The sequence below is a fragment of the Trachurus trachurus genome (assembly GCF_905171665.1).
Source record: "Trachurus trachurus genome assembly, chromosome: 20".
Taxonomy (NCBI): domain Eukaryota; kingdom Metazoa; phylum Chordata; class Actinopteri; order Carangiformes; family Carangidae; genus Trachurus; species Trachurus trachurus.
In genome coordinates, this window is record NC_139911.1 from 22687747 (window position 1) to 22702395 (window position 14649).

The 14649-nt window shown below is 40.0% G+C and overlaps 2 long non-coding RNA genes across 3 annotated transcripts; both read left to right on the forward strand.

The window, feature by feature from the left end:
* Positions 1-928: 928 nt before the first annotated feature.
* Positions 929-5084, forward strand: LOC311003569. The gene is made up of 4 exons (XR_014596270.1): positions 929-960; positions 4491-4571; positions 4670-4786; positions 4887-5084. It is a non-coding gene; the product is annotated as an uncharacterized lncRNA (long non-coding RNA).
* A 5351-nt stretch (positions 5085-10435) lies between these two features.
* LOC311003288 lies at positions 10436-14274 on the forward strand. 2 transcript variants are annotated; one of them, XR_014596260.1, is made up of 4 exons: positions 10436-10469; positions 13681-13761; positions 13860-13976; positions 14077-14274. It is a non-coding gene; the product is annotated as an uncharacterized lncRNA (long non-coding RNA). The 2 variants fall into 2 exon arrangements; XR_014596261.1 differs by lacking the exon at positions 10436-10469 and having other exon boundaries at positions 13558-13761.
* Positions 14275-14649: the final 375 nt, after the last annotated feature.

The window sequence follows — 14649 nt, forward strand, 5'->3', positions numbered from 1 at the left end:
GTGGTGGTGCCCTTCCCTTTTTGTGTTGTGTCTACACTGGTTTGAGTTTTCACTTTATTCTTATTTTGCTGCACGTGTGGTGTTCCCGGTATCCCCTTTTTGTTGACCCATCCACACCACTAGGCCTCAGCCCTGATTGGTCCCCCTTTAATTTCCCCCGGTGAATGATTTCTTTTAATTCAGATTTTTAAAGAACCAATTGTTAATTAAAAACAACAATATTTTTGTACCTTTGAACTGCTGTCTCTGTCTCATTTTGTGGCGAACCTGAGTGCCTTCTCCTTCCGAGTTGGTTAACTTAAATTTCCCTGGGTGAAACTCCCAGGGTTGTCTGGCAACATTTAATACTTTTCTAAAACCTTACATTAACCAAAAAATCACCTCCTCGCGCCGCCACAATCTGGCGTTGTCGGCAGGATTTAATACTTTTATAAAACCTTACATTAACCAAAAAATCACCTCCTCGCGCTGCCACATAAGCACATTTACAGTATAGTCATTTGTGAAGAACATCTCCATAACCTTTAAAAAAACTACAGTAGCCTAGCCTATTTTACCCTGCATGAACCAGGCTGCATAAAATTTACATCCCATCGATATCAAAACTATATATTTAAAAAAAAAAAATAGAGCTGAATAACATTTGTAAACCTATCTGTTTTGAGTTGACACACTCATGTGAGTTCTGAGAAGGTCTGGTCATGATTACACTGTTGTTGTCTATTATTAGTCATAAATGGGAATATATTGATTTAATGAGAGAGCGTACAGTACATGGTGTTTCCCGTAAGTCAGTTGTGTAAGATTGTGCTCTCCTGGCCTGAGTCACTTTGTGAGGAAAACACCAAGTGAACACATTCAGTTAATAATAAACAGGATAGGCTGCAGTGACGCAACAATTGCACTGGATAAAAAGGAGGCCCAGGTGTCAGTGCAGTGTATCAGAAGAACACTCATCAGGTGAGATGGCTTTTACTTTTTGGGTTATAACTAATTATACTCTCACATTTAAAGGGACAACGAGGAGTTTTGGAAAGCGAAGTGTTTTCACACTACATTACCATGAGCCTCTGCACGCACGGTGAAATTCTTGGACCAGCGCAAGACAGATGTCTTGCCAAGAATGTTTTCATTCATCAAGAATTAAAGTCAGAGGTTCGAAGACGATCAGATACCGTCGTAGTTCCGACCATAAACGGTGATACGGAGGCGTTATTCCCATGACCCGCCGGGCAGCGTCCGCGAAACCGAAAGTAAGGAAACGGCTCGCCCAGCATTTCCACCACTGTCTAAGATTGAATATGACCAAATGTGAAATTTTGTCTTTGCATAACTGCAATGACTCTGTAATTGAAAATATACCAGTAAAAGAATCTGTCAGATATTTGGAGATATTCATATCCAAAAATCTTATAGAGAGGCAATGTTTAAATTTCTCAAACAGAATAAATAAAACCAAATCCATTTTTAATACCTGGCTCCAAAGGGATCTATCTGTCCTCGGTAGAGTTCTTCTCTCTAAAGCGGAAGGCCTATCCCACTTTGTGTAGGCTATCCATCTTTATCCCTATTCAACGGCCACACAAGTTAACAAACTTTTTTAAAATTTCATTTGGAAAAACAAACCACATAAACTTAAAAAAAGGTGTACTTTCCAACAAAAAAGCTGAAGGAGGTATTCACTGACACTATTAACACCTTCAAAGTTAACTGGTTAAAAAAATGTCTTATAAACCCTGATTCAATCTGGTTCTTCATCCCAAACCATATCTCTAATAAAATAGGAGGTTTATCTTTTCTTTTGAAATGTAATTTTTTGCCCAATAGATTACCAATCAAACTTTCAAAATTTCATCAGCAAGCCCTTCTAGCTTGGAAGTTGTCCTTTGTCCATAATTTCTCACCCCACAAAGCTCTTCTGGAATAACGGTAATATCCTTATCAGAAACAAATCTTTATTTTTTCATAAATGGTTTGATAGGAACATCACCCCTGTCCTTCATCTCTTTGATGAATCTGGTGTTATGCTATATGAACGCTTTATGACCATGCACTGTTTTCCTGTTCCATCTAAAGAATTCAATACTGTTACTCGTGCTATTCCGAAAGATTTAAAGCAGATATCAGTGGAATGTTTTTGTTAATATAAGTCCTAAATAGTCCTATTTTCCGTCAGCAATCACTTACATGAAGTATTTCAGCCTAAACACGAGTCTCTCCGTCACTCTGCTCTGCTGTAACCCGAGGAGAAAATTTTCCTTGTGGGATACAAGTGTTATCCAATGAGGAGAGAGAACGGCATGAAGGGCTGTGTGTGCAGCCAAGGGATGCGCGTGAATGTGGTGACGTAGCACGAGGACCAATTGATGCCTGACAAGGGCGGGGGCTGCTAACTCATGGTGCGTTCAAAGAAACTCGTACTTTGTGTTTTTCCTTCCTGTGAAGTCATACCAGTTCGATCTGGTACGAGTTCACGGGTCGGAAGTTACGAGTGGCCGTTATAGGGAACTTTCACAGACAACAGGATGGTAAAAACACGAGCTACGGGTTACCTGGAACGCTACCAAGTCGTAGTTGTGACTTGAAGCTGTAACTTACGGTTTCAAAAGCCTGCCTTGAACGCAGCATTAGCCGAAACGGCCGTGAAGCTGATATCTGCTTTAATTCAACTCATAAAAAATAACTTGAGTTACAGTAATTTTACAAAGGCTTTACCTATACTGATGATAGATGGAATAGAACTAACAGACAAAAAATGTAATAACAAGCATATACGCCAGTGTTTTCAAAGAAAGAATAGTGTTATACTTAGAGGAAAGTTTTTTTGGAGATCTCATATTGAGGACATAAACTGGAGAAGGGCCTGGCTCCTCCCATATAAATATTGCATTTCAAATAAAGCAAAATAAGTACATTTAAACATTTTACATAATATACAGTATACCCTGTCAACTCTATTATTGCAAAATTTACAGATGTGAACGACTCCTGCACTTTTTGTATTAGCAACGTAGAAACTTCTTCGCATTTGTTTTTTCACTGTGATGTGTCAAGGAAGTTTTGGTGTGATCTTGGATCTCATTTTTTTGGTGCTGCTAACTCTGTCTACTCCCTTACCTTTAAAGAAATCATTTGTTACTACATTAATCCAGAAGATTGCGCTCTTGAACACCTGATGAATTTTATCATCATTTACGCAAAGTTCTTTATTCACAAACAAAATTTTGCTAATTCTGTACCTAAATTCGCTCCTTTTTTACTTGAACTAAACTCTTTGTTTAAATCTCTCTATTTGATTAACAACAAAAAAAGCAAGACATTACTGGACAATTATGAAAAGTATTTCCCCGAAACCTCTGACTAACCCTTTATTAATGTCTATTTTTTTCTTTTTTTAAATTATTATTATTATTATTTTATTGTATGTATCATCCTTGTTGTACCCATCGCTGACTTATTTTTATTTATTTATTCTTCTTACTACTAGTATTATTATTTAATTATTTTCAAGCTATATATTATAAATTACTGTATTATTGTACTGTCCCTTTGTACTTTTTGATGTGCTGTTACACAGGAACGTAGCCTATACCTTGTTGGTTTTGTAAAATTTGTTCAATAAAAAGAAAAAAGAAAAAGCATTTCCACCACTACTAATAATAACACAAATAACGATAGAGACAAAACGATATATTTATCGAAAATTGCCCCATTAACAAGTGTGGGTAACGTAGATTCATCCACATTAATATGAGACTTTTTTTTTTTAATTGTCGCTGAATTTTTTGTTCTATCGATGGAGAAACTCCTCGTTGTCCCTTTAAAGGAGTATTATCGCAAATCCAAATCCTTAATTCGGCCACTAGATGGAGCCAGGCGGAGCTTATCAGATATAAACAAGTGGGCAGCTGTCAGAGAGAGAGAGCAGCCTCGTTTAGTCCCCCCCCCCCCGCCCCCCCTCCTCCTCCCTCACCAGGCTGAATGAACGTGCAATCGCGGGAAAAAGAAAACTCGCTAGTGGAAGCGGCAGCTCTACGTCGCGCGCAACCACAACAACGACAACAACAGTTCTGCAACTTCCCCCTCCTTAATAACGCTGAGAGGACAGCTAAAGAAAGACACAGGGACGTGGAGACAAAGTGTTCTACCAGCGATTCAGTGACTGTGAGCAGCCTAACACACTGCTACATTACTTACTGTTGCATATTTGTCCGGTTCGGGGGTCGGATTTGCGAGTTCCGAGTGCATTTTAACGCAGCAAGCGCCGGGCCGGCTTGGATCATAACAAAGACAAATGCTGCATTTGCCCCACGGACACTATACTGTTGGCGATTTTTTTTGTAAATTTAGTTATGGCTCCCCCCGACCCATCTTTTGCATATTTCATCTTATTTTATGCTATTACTGCTGTATTTGCGATAATGCTCCTTTAAGAAGGAAAGCATGGAGTCTGATCTTCTAACATTTTTTAAATCTTTTTTTTTTCAAAGTTTGCTGTGCAGAGACATCACATTGTGAAAAAATGAAGGCTGTGGTTCTTGCTCTTGTTGTGGCACTGGTTATCAGCCAAGGTGAGGTGGCCTGCACACCTGCAACCCACATTTAACTGAAATTGCAGACGTTATTCATGTTTGAAATGGTGAAAATGTTTGTTTTTTTTTGTTTCCAGGCGAAGCTTTGAGATGTAACTGTGGTGGAAACCAGAAAAGCTGCTCAGGGGGTCCTGTGGAGACCTGCCACGGGAGAAATCAAGTCTGCATCAGTGCCGTCATTACTGCCGGATCAAGTAAGTGCTTAAATGCCACGATCACACGACAGAAGCCATTCAATAATAAGGAATCACTATATCTTCTAACGATCCATCATCTTTCTCCATGCTTCTGCAGGTATCAACTCCTTCCGGGGTTGCTATGACTCAACTGCCTGCTCGAGGCTGAACCGGCCTGGGCTAGTAACTGCCCATTGCTGCAGGACAGACCTGTGCAACTGATAAATGACAATCGTCAAAAATGGATTTTGATGAATGCTGTCATTGATAACACTTTGGTGTTATTGTAATAAAACTTTGAATATTGTTTAGAATTTTTCTGTTTTTCACGTGTTTTATTTTTCTTCTCTGATTTTTCCTTATGCCTATCAATATCAATAATGCTGAGAACAGTTAATATGACTACGTTGTGTGCAATCCACTGAAAGTTTCCAACACACACTTGTAAAGAACACACAGGTGTATAATATTGTCAATATCTGGACTCACTGTATATTTATCAATCTATATACTCTGATTAGTCGATAAAATACACCACAGGATTTACACATGATAAAGTTGTCTGAAATCTGTTGCTCTCCATCAATCCCAACCAACAAATCAAAGACCTATGGACTGTCAGAGCAGAAGGAGTACAGCAGACTCACATGAACAGCACTTACAAAGCTGTGAATTAGATAATGGGATCATCCATCAACCAAATCCTGCTTCTTGAATCAATGTTAATAATTCATAACTCATATTAAAATAATTTAAAATCCAATCCCACTGCAGCCTATTTACCCTCTTTTTTCTTTTTCTTTTTTAACTCATTGAGTACAAAGGGAATGGCGTGCTCGACTCTTGTATAAAGGTAAAACTGGGTGCCGGCTCAAAAATCGAAACAATGAAAAAACTGAAATGGCAGCACTCACAAAACATTTATTTAACGCACAGCAGTGCCTGACGGACGCGTTTCAGCCCTTGGCTTTCTTCAGCGTGAGACTGCTGAATGGGTGTGACCCATATATATAACCTCCCAGACCTCCCTCGAAAACACACGAAAATACCAAGTGGCCAATAGGTATTTGGAAACCTACACCATACTTAATAAGATGGCCACACTATACAACATAAAGTCACATATTCACTAGATCAATATCACATGGTGAACAACACAAGATCAAATATGTCAGATCAAATACTACATCACATAGTGAACACTATAAGTGTCAAACATCTTAGAATAATAATCAGATAAGAATAATAGATTAAAGACAGTATACAAATATTTAAAAGAAACGAAAAAAATCGGAAATATATATAGGTATATCCACCAGAGTCCTCTAAACAGGGATCCTTAGTGGGGACCTATGAAAACCTATCCACTCAAAATCAGGCAGATAAAGCTGCATACTCACATTGTTCAACATGTGCATCCAGACAGATAAAACCACATACGCACAATGCTCAATGTGTGCACGCAGACCTGTTCGCTGGTCATATACAGAACATCCACATAATTAATTACAATCTTCATAAATACACAGAAAAATCTAAACTACATTCATAAGAAACAGGACAATAACAATTCTTCATCTCCCTCCAGGGACGCTGGAAGGTTTTTTTAGTGGGGGTCCTGCTGTCTACACCCCACTTGCCGTGTCCCTGTCTCCCTCCCATGTTTGTCTGTTTATGTTCAATATGTTTTAAGGTTTTTACTTGCTTCATGATGGTTTTGATGGTTCATGTTCTGAAAAGATGTAATTCAAATCACAAACTGCAACGAGTTGTCAGGCCCCATATGTCCTGTTCCCAATTCGGAGGGGAAAATATCCGAATACATAGGCCTACACAATTACACATATTATATCTATATGTGACCGGGTGAGTCATCTCCCTCCTGGTCACTGCATGGCGCTGTTGTCAGCCTGGCGCAGGTTAATGGGGGGACGGCACTGTTAGGTGATTAAAACAGCTGTGTTGGTCGACATTTTCCCTCTCTGCTTCTGCTGTGCGGTGCGTCCGGTGAGCTGGCCGGCGTGCTTGTTTGTGTCCTCCTGTCGTATCATTAAGGTAGGAATTCTGCATATTTGCTGGTTTGTGTTGCTGTTATTGGGCCTGAGGCCTCATCCTTTCGCTCCGTTGCAGTGTTGGAGCAACGGCGAGCTGGTGGAGCGACGCTGTGTGTGTGATTGGGACAGGTGTGTTTGGTCGCTGTTCTCCCTCTCTGCCTCTGCTGTGCGGCGCGTTCGGTGAGCGGGCTGGCGTGCATGCCCGAGTCTCCCCGTCATATCACTAAGGTAAGCATGCCGTGTTAGTTATTGTTTGGTGTTTTACTTTTATTGGCCCTGGGGCTTCATCCTCCCGCTCCGTTGCAGTGCTCGGAGCGGCGGTGAGCCGGAGGGAGCGAGCGGTTCTGGTGGGCGCGTGTTGGGTGCAGTAGAGCTCAGAGGTAGGCTGCTCTAATTGTCTGCTGTTGCAGTTTTACATCATTGCGCTAGTTGTGACACTGTCTCTCTCTTGCTTTACAGCGGGGCGCTGTAACCAGCGGCCCCCACTCTCCTAGTTCTGCACACTATCCTGCGTCCTGGTGTGTTCCGGTCATCGGCCACCACGATGTTTGCTGCTGTTTTGTTTGGCTCGATTACATGGTTTTGATTAAATGATTGTTGTTGCCGACGATAGTGACCTCGGAGACATTTAACAATTGATTTATTTTCTTTCTTGTTTTCCTTTTTCTTTTGTGGGGGGGGCGGGTTTGATAATTGTTTAATTGTTCTCTAATTTGTATTTGAATATTTTAAGAAGACTTCATTATGTTGGTTTTGTATTATAAATAATATCTAATTGTTCTTGGTGTGTGTGAGGAGGTCAGCTAGACTGCGGCCATCTTAATTTTTTCCTCTCTCCCTGTGGACAGGTGCTGTAGTCCAGCGCGGCGGCCCAATCCCTGGTGGTGGCTTCTTCACTTCTCCATTGCGTGTGTATGCAGTGTCACGGGTGATATTATTTTTCTTGGTTTGTTTCTCCTTCCCCTTGGTTTGGTTTAAGGTCGCCGTGGCTGGCCCAGCCCTGTCCATTCCCCTTTCTTTGGCCCAGTCTTTTGTGAATGTGAAATATTTTGGCAACTATTGAAGTTTTATAGAAACAATATTGTGACAATAAATTATTATTCTTTTTATACCTGAACTCTCCCCTGTGGTGATTCGAGCCTGCGTGACCTTTTTTCATTTTTATAAAAAACAGTAACTATTTCCTGGGGCGAAACTCCCCAGGTGGCGTTGTTGGCAACCACTCACCACTACTCACCACTCCACCTCGCCACATATATCTATAGACATGTCTCTGGTGCGCAGTGTTAGTACTCTTCTATAATTTCTGTTGCAACAGTAGGTTTCTCAATGTTTTTCTAATAGTTTTAGATCTTAAAGGGACCGGTTTTCTAATGGTTTTAGCTCCTAATGGAACCAGTAGCTGTGTTATGGTATCATTCACAAAGCACGGAATTGAAAAGTTGTACAAGTATGTCTCAGTTCAAGAAAATGTTTAAAAAAGAAAAGATAAGCATCTACAAAAAAGAAGGAGAAAGAGAAAAAGAAGGGAAAAAAAGAAAAGATAGATAGACGAGTGGTGGTCCTATCACTATGCCTCCAATTGATCATGCGCCCTGGCTACTGGGCCAAGGGGATGTCCCTTTGGGTGACTGGCAAGCACGCGTGACTCTTACCCGGGAGGTGTGTGTTCAATCCCCGCCCAGGCCCTCTTCTCCTTGCCACATTCTGGCGTTGTTGGCAGGATCTATGTAGCACTAGGGGTGGGTCCATGGATTCCTAATGTGTGGCAGCCTGCGAGGAACGAGGACATGCTTGTGAAAAGAGGGGGAGAGATGTGACAGTTGAGGTTCCTGTCACTATGCCTCTAATTGATCATGTGCCCTGGCTACTTGACCAAGGGGATGTCCCTTTGGGTGACTGGCAAGCGCGCATGACTCTTACCCGGGAGGTGTGGGTTCAATCCCTGCTCTTCACCTTGCCACACAGAAAATGTCTGACTGTTTTCTTAATGTGGTGTCACAGTAAAAAAAAAAACATTATTTGATGAACTTGTAGGAGCCATTTTAGCTTTTATTTTGGTGTTCTTCTGTGTGGTAGGTTTATTGTGATAGCCTCCGGTGACACCGGAAGTATCGTCACGGACTTCCGGGTCACGGGGGGATTTAAACCGAGGACAATCAGTGCCAGGTGTTGCTGGTCAAGGCAAACAGTTTTTGACCGTGTCGATGTGCCATTTGTGTCCGATCTGCTACATGGAAGAGGTATTTGTTGTTAATAAATGAAGTGTATTTTTACCACTGGAACCTCGTTTTGGGCAGTCATTGTTTGGCCGCACTCGCACGCGTCCGAAAAGCGAAGACCAGCCACCGTGACCTTCTTCCATCATTGGGACGAGAAGAAGGCCACTACAGAACTACTCAGGTCACAATTTTTAATTAACTGAAATGCTACATAAAGAACATTTGGTCCAATTATGATTTACAGTTAAGTGCAAATTTTCCCCAAAAAATTGTGCTGGAACTTAAGAAAACATTAAATTACCAGAAGTCACTTTACCCTTTGCTCAGACTGTTCAGTGTTGTTGTGCACAAGTGTCCACTCAATTATGCCATAGGACTTCAGCAAGTGTATATAGCAAGATATAGTCACTCACACATAACAAGTCAGATATAACTGTCTGTAGTTCAAGTGACACACAATCTGAGGGTCTGATTACAACTTAATGAAAAAAAAAAACTAAATTTTCGTTAAGTTAATGTGATAATTTGTCAATAACCTGTTTCCCATTGTAAGTATCAAAGGTGAAAGTGTCGGTACATCAACAATGTGTCTGTTGATTTTGTGATTAATATATTTTCTACAAAACTGAGGTGAAGAAAGAAAGAAAGAAAGAAAGAAAGAAAGAAAGAAAGAAAGGAAAGACTTTTATTCGATAATTAAACTCAGTCACGCCTTGTGCACACGTCCCAAAAAGAGGTACAAAAGCACATGTACTACTCTTTACTGTAAAGAAGAAGCCGTGAGGACACTGACTAAACCCTGGAGAGAACAGAACAACACAGAAAGTCACTATGAGGATTTGCTGCTGCTGTGTCTCTCATTAGCGGCTGTGAATTCAATGAGTTTTTGGTTAAAGCTGGTTCATCCTTCTTTTAGGCTGATCTGTGTTGACAGTCAATCTGATTATATGAGCAAATTTACAGTATATTCATTTGTGAAGAACATCTCCATAACCTTTAAAAAACTACAGTAGCCTATTTTACCCTGCATGAACCAGGCTGCATAAAATTTACATCCCATCGATATCAAAACTATAATTTTTTTTTTTAAATAGAGCTGAATAACATTTGTTAACCTATCTGTTTGAGTTGACACACTCATGTGAGTTCTGAGAAGGTCTGGTGATGATTATTACACTGTTGTTGTCTATTATTAGTCATAAATGGGAATATATTGATTTAATGAGAGAGCGTACAGTACATGGTGTTTCCCGTAAGTCAGTTGTGTAAGATTGTGCTCTCCTGGCCTGAGTCACTTTGTGAGGAAAACACCAAGTGAACACATTCAGTTAATAATAAACAGGATAGGCTGCAGTGACGCAACAATTGCACTGGATAAAAAGGAGGCCCAGGTCAGCACAGTGTATCAGAACGAACACTCATCAGGTGAGATGGCTTTTACTTTTTGGGTTATAACTAATTATACTCTCACATTTAAAGGGACAACGAGGAGTTTTGGAAAGCGAAGTGTTTTCACACTACATTACCATGAGCCTCTGCACGCACGGTGAAATTCTTGGACCAGCGCAAGACAGATGTCTTGCCAAGAATGTTTTCATTCATCAAGAATTAAAGCAGAAGTGAGTGATCCGGTCGTTTTCGCTAATGCTGCGTTCCAGGCAGGCTTTTGAAATCGTAAATTACAGCTTCAAGTCACAACTTACGACTTTGTAGCGTTCCAGGCAACCCACTCGTGTTTTTCCGACCTGTTTTACCGGTGAAAGTCACTATAACGGCCACTCGTAACTTCCGACCGGTGAACTCGTACCAGATCGAACTGGTACCACTTCACGGTCGGAAAAATACGAGTTTCCTTGAACGCACCATAACAGTCCTCGTCGCTACGTCACCACATTCACGGCGTTCCTTGGCTGCACACACAGCCCTGCATGCCGTTCTCTCTCCTCATTGGATAAAAACTGTAGGATACGATAAATGTTTTCTCTTCGGCTCAGAGCAGAGCAGAGGGACTGAGAGACCCGTGTTTCAGTCCAAACACTCTATGTAAGTGATTGCTGTCGGAAGATATAACTATTTAAGACTTATATTAACACAAATATATCACTCACTTCTGCTTTAAAGTCAGAGGTTCGAAGACGATCAGATACCGTCGTAGTTCCGACCATAAACGGCGATGCGGCGGCGTTATTCCCATGACCTGCCGGGCAGCGTCCGCGAAACCGAAAGTAAGGAAACGGCTCGCCCAGCATTTCCACCACTGTCTAAGATTGAATATGACCAAATGTGAAATTTTGTCTTTGCATAACTGCAATGACTCTGTAATTGAAAATATACCAGTAAAAGAATCTGTCAGATATTTGGGGATATAATCTTATAGAGAGGCAACGTTTAAATTTCTCAAACAGAATAAATAAAACCAAATCCATTTTTAATACCTGGCTCCAAAGGGATCTATCTGTCCTCGGTAGAGTTCTTTAGCCTGACTCTCGCCAGACCCTTGTAGTTCCGCAAAGCTCCACCAGAGGCGCTACGCTCAGCTTCACACAAGGGTCTGGACTCGAGGCCAATGCAAACTTCTTCCCTAGAGCAAAAAATAATGAACCAATCAGGATCGCCGGGCGGGACTTTCTGAGGTGTGACGTAGCGCTGAAGCGACTGTTTGAGTCAAACAACAATGGCGGCTCGCAGTGAGTGGCTGAAGTAGCACGTCATTCAAGATAACGGACAAGTGGTTTATCCAATCACATACAAGATTTTTTTACAAGGCCCCGCCTTCTGAAATGAATCGCCTATGGAGCAGTCCCAGACCCTTGTGTGGAGCTCGCGTAGCTTTGCGGAACTACAAGGGTCTGGCGAGAGTCAGGCTAAGAGTTCTTCTCTCTAAAGCGGAAGGCCTATCCCACTTTGTGTATCCATCTTTATCCCTATTTATTAATGATTCAACGGCCAGACAAGTTAGCAAACTTTTTAAAAATTTCATTTGGAAAAACAAACCACATACTTAAAAAAGGTGTACTTTCCAACAAAAAAGCTGAAGGAGGTATTCACTGACACTATTAACACCTTCAAAGTTAACTGGTTAAAAAAATGTCTTATAAACTCTGATTCAATCTGGTTCTTCATCCCAAACCATATCTTTAATAAAATAGGAGGTTTATCTTTTCTTTTGAAATGTAATTTTTTGCCCAATAGATTACCAATCAAACTTTCAAAATTTCATCAGCAAGCCCTTCTAGCTTGGAAGTTGTCCTTTGTCCATAATTTCTCACCCCACAAAGCTGTTCTATGGAATAACGGTAATATCCTTGTCAGAAACAAATCTTTATTTTTTCATAAATGGTTTGATAGGAACATCACCCCTGTCCTTCATCTCTTTGATGAATCTGGTGTTATGCTATATGAACGCTTTATGACCATGCACTGTTTTCCTGTTCCATCTAAAGAATTCAATACTGTTACTATTCCGAAAGATTTAATTCAACTCATAAAAAATAACTTGAGTTACAGTAATTTTACAAAGGCTTTACCAATACTGATGATAGATGGAATAGAACTAACAGACAAAAAATGTAATAACAAGCATATACGCCAGTGTTTTCAAAGAAAGAATAGTGTTATACCTAGGGACATTTTTTTGGAGATCTCATATTGAGGACATAAACTGGAGAAGGGCCTGGCTCCTCCCATATAAATATTGCATTTCAAATAAAGCAAAAGAAGTACATTTAAACATTTTACATAATATACAGTATACCCTGTCAACTCTATTATTGCTAAATTTACAGATGTGAACGACTCCTGCACTTTTTGTATTGTCAAGGACGTTTTGGTGTGATCTTGGATCTCATTTTTTTGGTGCTGCTAACTCTGTCTACTCCCTTACCTTTAAAGATATCATTTGTTATACAGAAGATCGCGCTCTTGAACACCTGATGAATTTTATCATCATTTACGCAAAGTTCTTTATTCACAAACAAAATTTTGCTAATTCTGTACCTAAATTCGCTCCTTTTTTACTTGAACTAAACTCTCTGTTTAAATCTCTCTATTTGATCAACAACAAAAAAAGCAATACATTACTGGACAATTATGAAAAGTATTTCCCCGAAACCTCTGACTAACCCTTTATTAATGTCTATTTTTTTCTTTTTTTTAATTATTATTATTATTATTTTATTGTATGTCATCCTTGTTGTACCCATCGCTGACTTATTTGTATTTATTTATTCTTCTTACTACTAGTATTATTATTTAATTATTTTCAAGCTATATATTATAAATTACTGTATTATTGTACTGTCCCTTTGTACTTTTTGATGTGCTGTTACACAGGAACGTAGCCTATACCTTGTTCGTTTTGTAAAATTTGTTCAATAAAAAGAAAAAAAAAAAAGCATTTCCACCACTACTAATAATAACAAAAATAACGATAGAGACAAAACGATATATTTATCGAAAATTGCCCCATTAACAAGTGTGGGTAACGTAGATTCATCCACATTAATATGAGACTTTTTTTTTTTAATTGTCGCTGAATTTTTTGTTCTGTCGATGGAGAAACTCCTCGTTGTCCCTTTAAGAAGGAAAGCATGGAGTCTGATCTTCTAACATTTTTTAAATCTTTTTTTTTTCAAAGTTTGCTGTGCAGAGACATCACATTGTGAAAAAATGAAGGCTGTGGTTCTTGCTCTTGTTGTGGCACTGGTTATCAGCCAAGGTGAGGTGGCCTGCACACCTGCAACCCACATTTAACTGAAATTGCAGAAGTTATTCATGTTTGAAATGGTGAAAATGTTTGGTTTTTTTTGTTTCCAGGCGAAGCTTTGAGATGTAACTGTGGTGGAAACCAGAAAAGCTGCTCAGGGGGTCCTGTGGAGACCTGCCACGGGAGAAATCAAGTCTGCATCAGTGCCGTCATTACTGCCGGATCAAGTAAGTGCTTAAATGCCACGATCACACGACAGAAGCCATTCAATAATAAGGAATCACTATATCTTCTAACGATCCATCATCTTTCTCCATGCTTCTGCAGGTATCAACTCCTTCCGGGGTTGCTATGACTCAACTGCCTGCTCGAGGCTGAACCGGCCTGGGCTAGTAACTGCCCATTGCTGCAGGACAGACCTGTGCAACTGATAAATGACAATCGTCAAAAATGGATTTTGATGAATGCTGTCATTGATAACACTTTGGTGTTATTGTAATAAAACTTTGAATATTGTTTAGAATTTTTCTGTTTTTCACGTGTTTTATTTTCCTTCTCTGATTTTTCCTTATGCCTATCAATATCAATAATGCTGAGAACAGTTAATATGACTACGTTGTGTGCAATCCACTGAAAGTTTCCAACACACACTTGTAAAGAACACACAGGTGTATAATATTGTCAATATCTGGACTCACTGTATATTTATCAATCTATATACTCTGATTAGTCGATAAAATACACCACAGGATTTACACATGATAAAGTTGTCTGAAATCTGTTGCTCTCCATCAATCCCAACCAACAAATCAAAGACCTATGGACTGTCAGAGCAGAAGGAGTACAGCAGACTCACATGAACAGCACTTACAAAGCTGTGAATTAGATAATGGGATCATC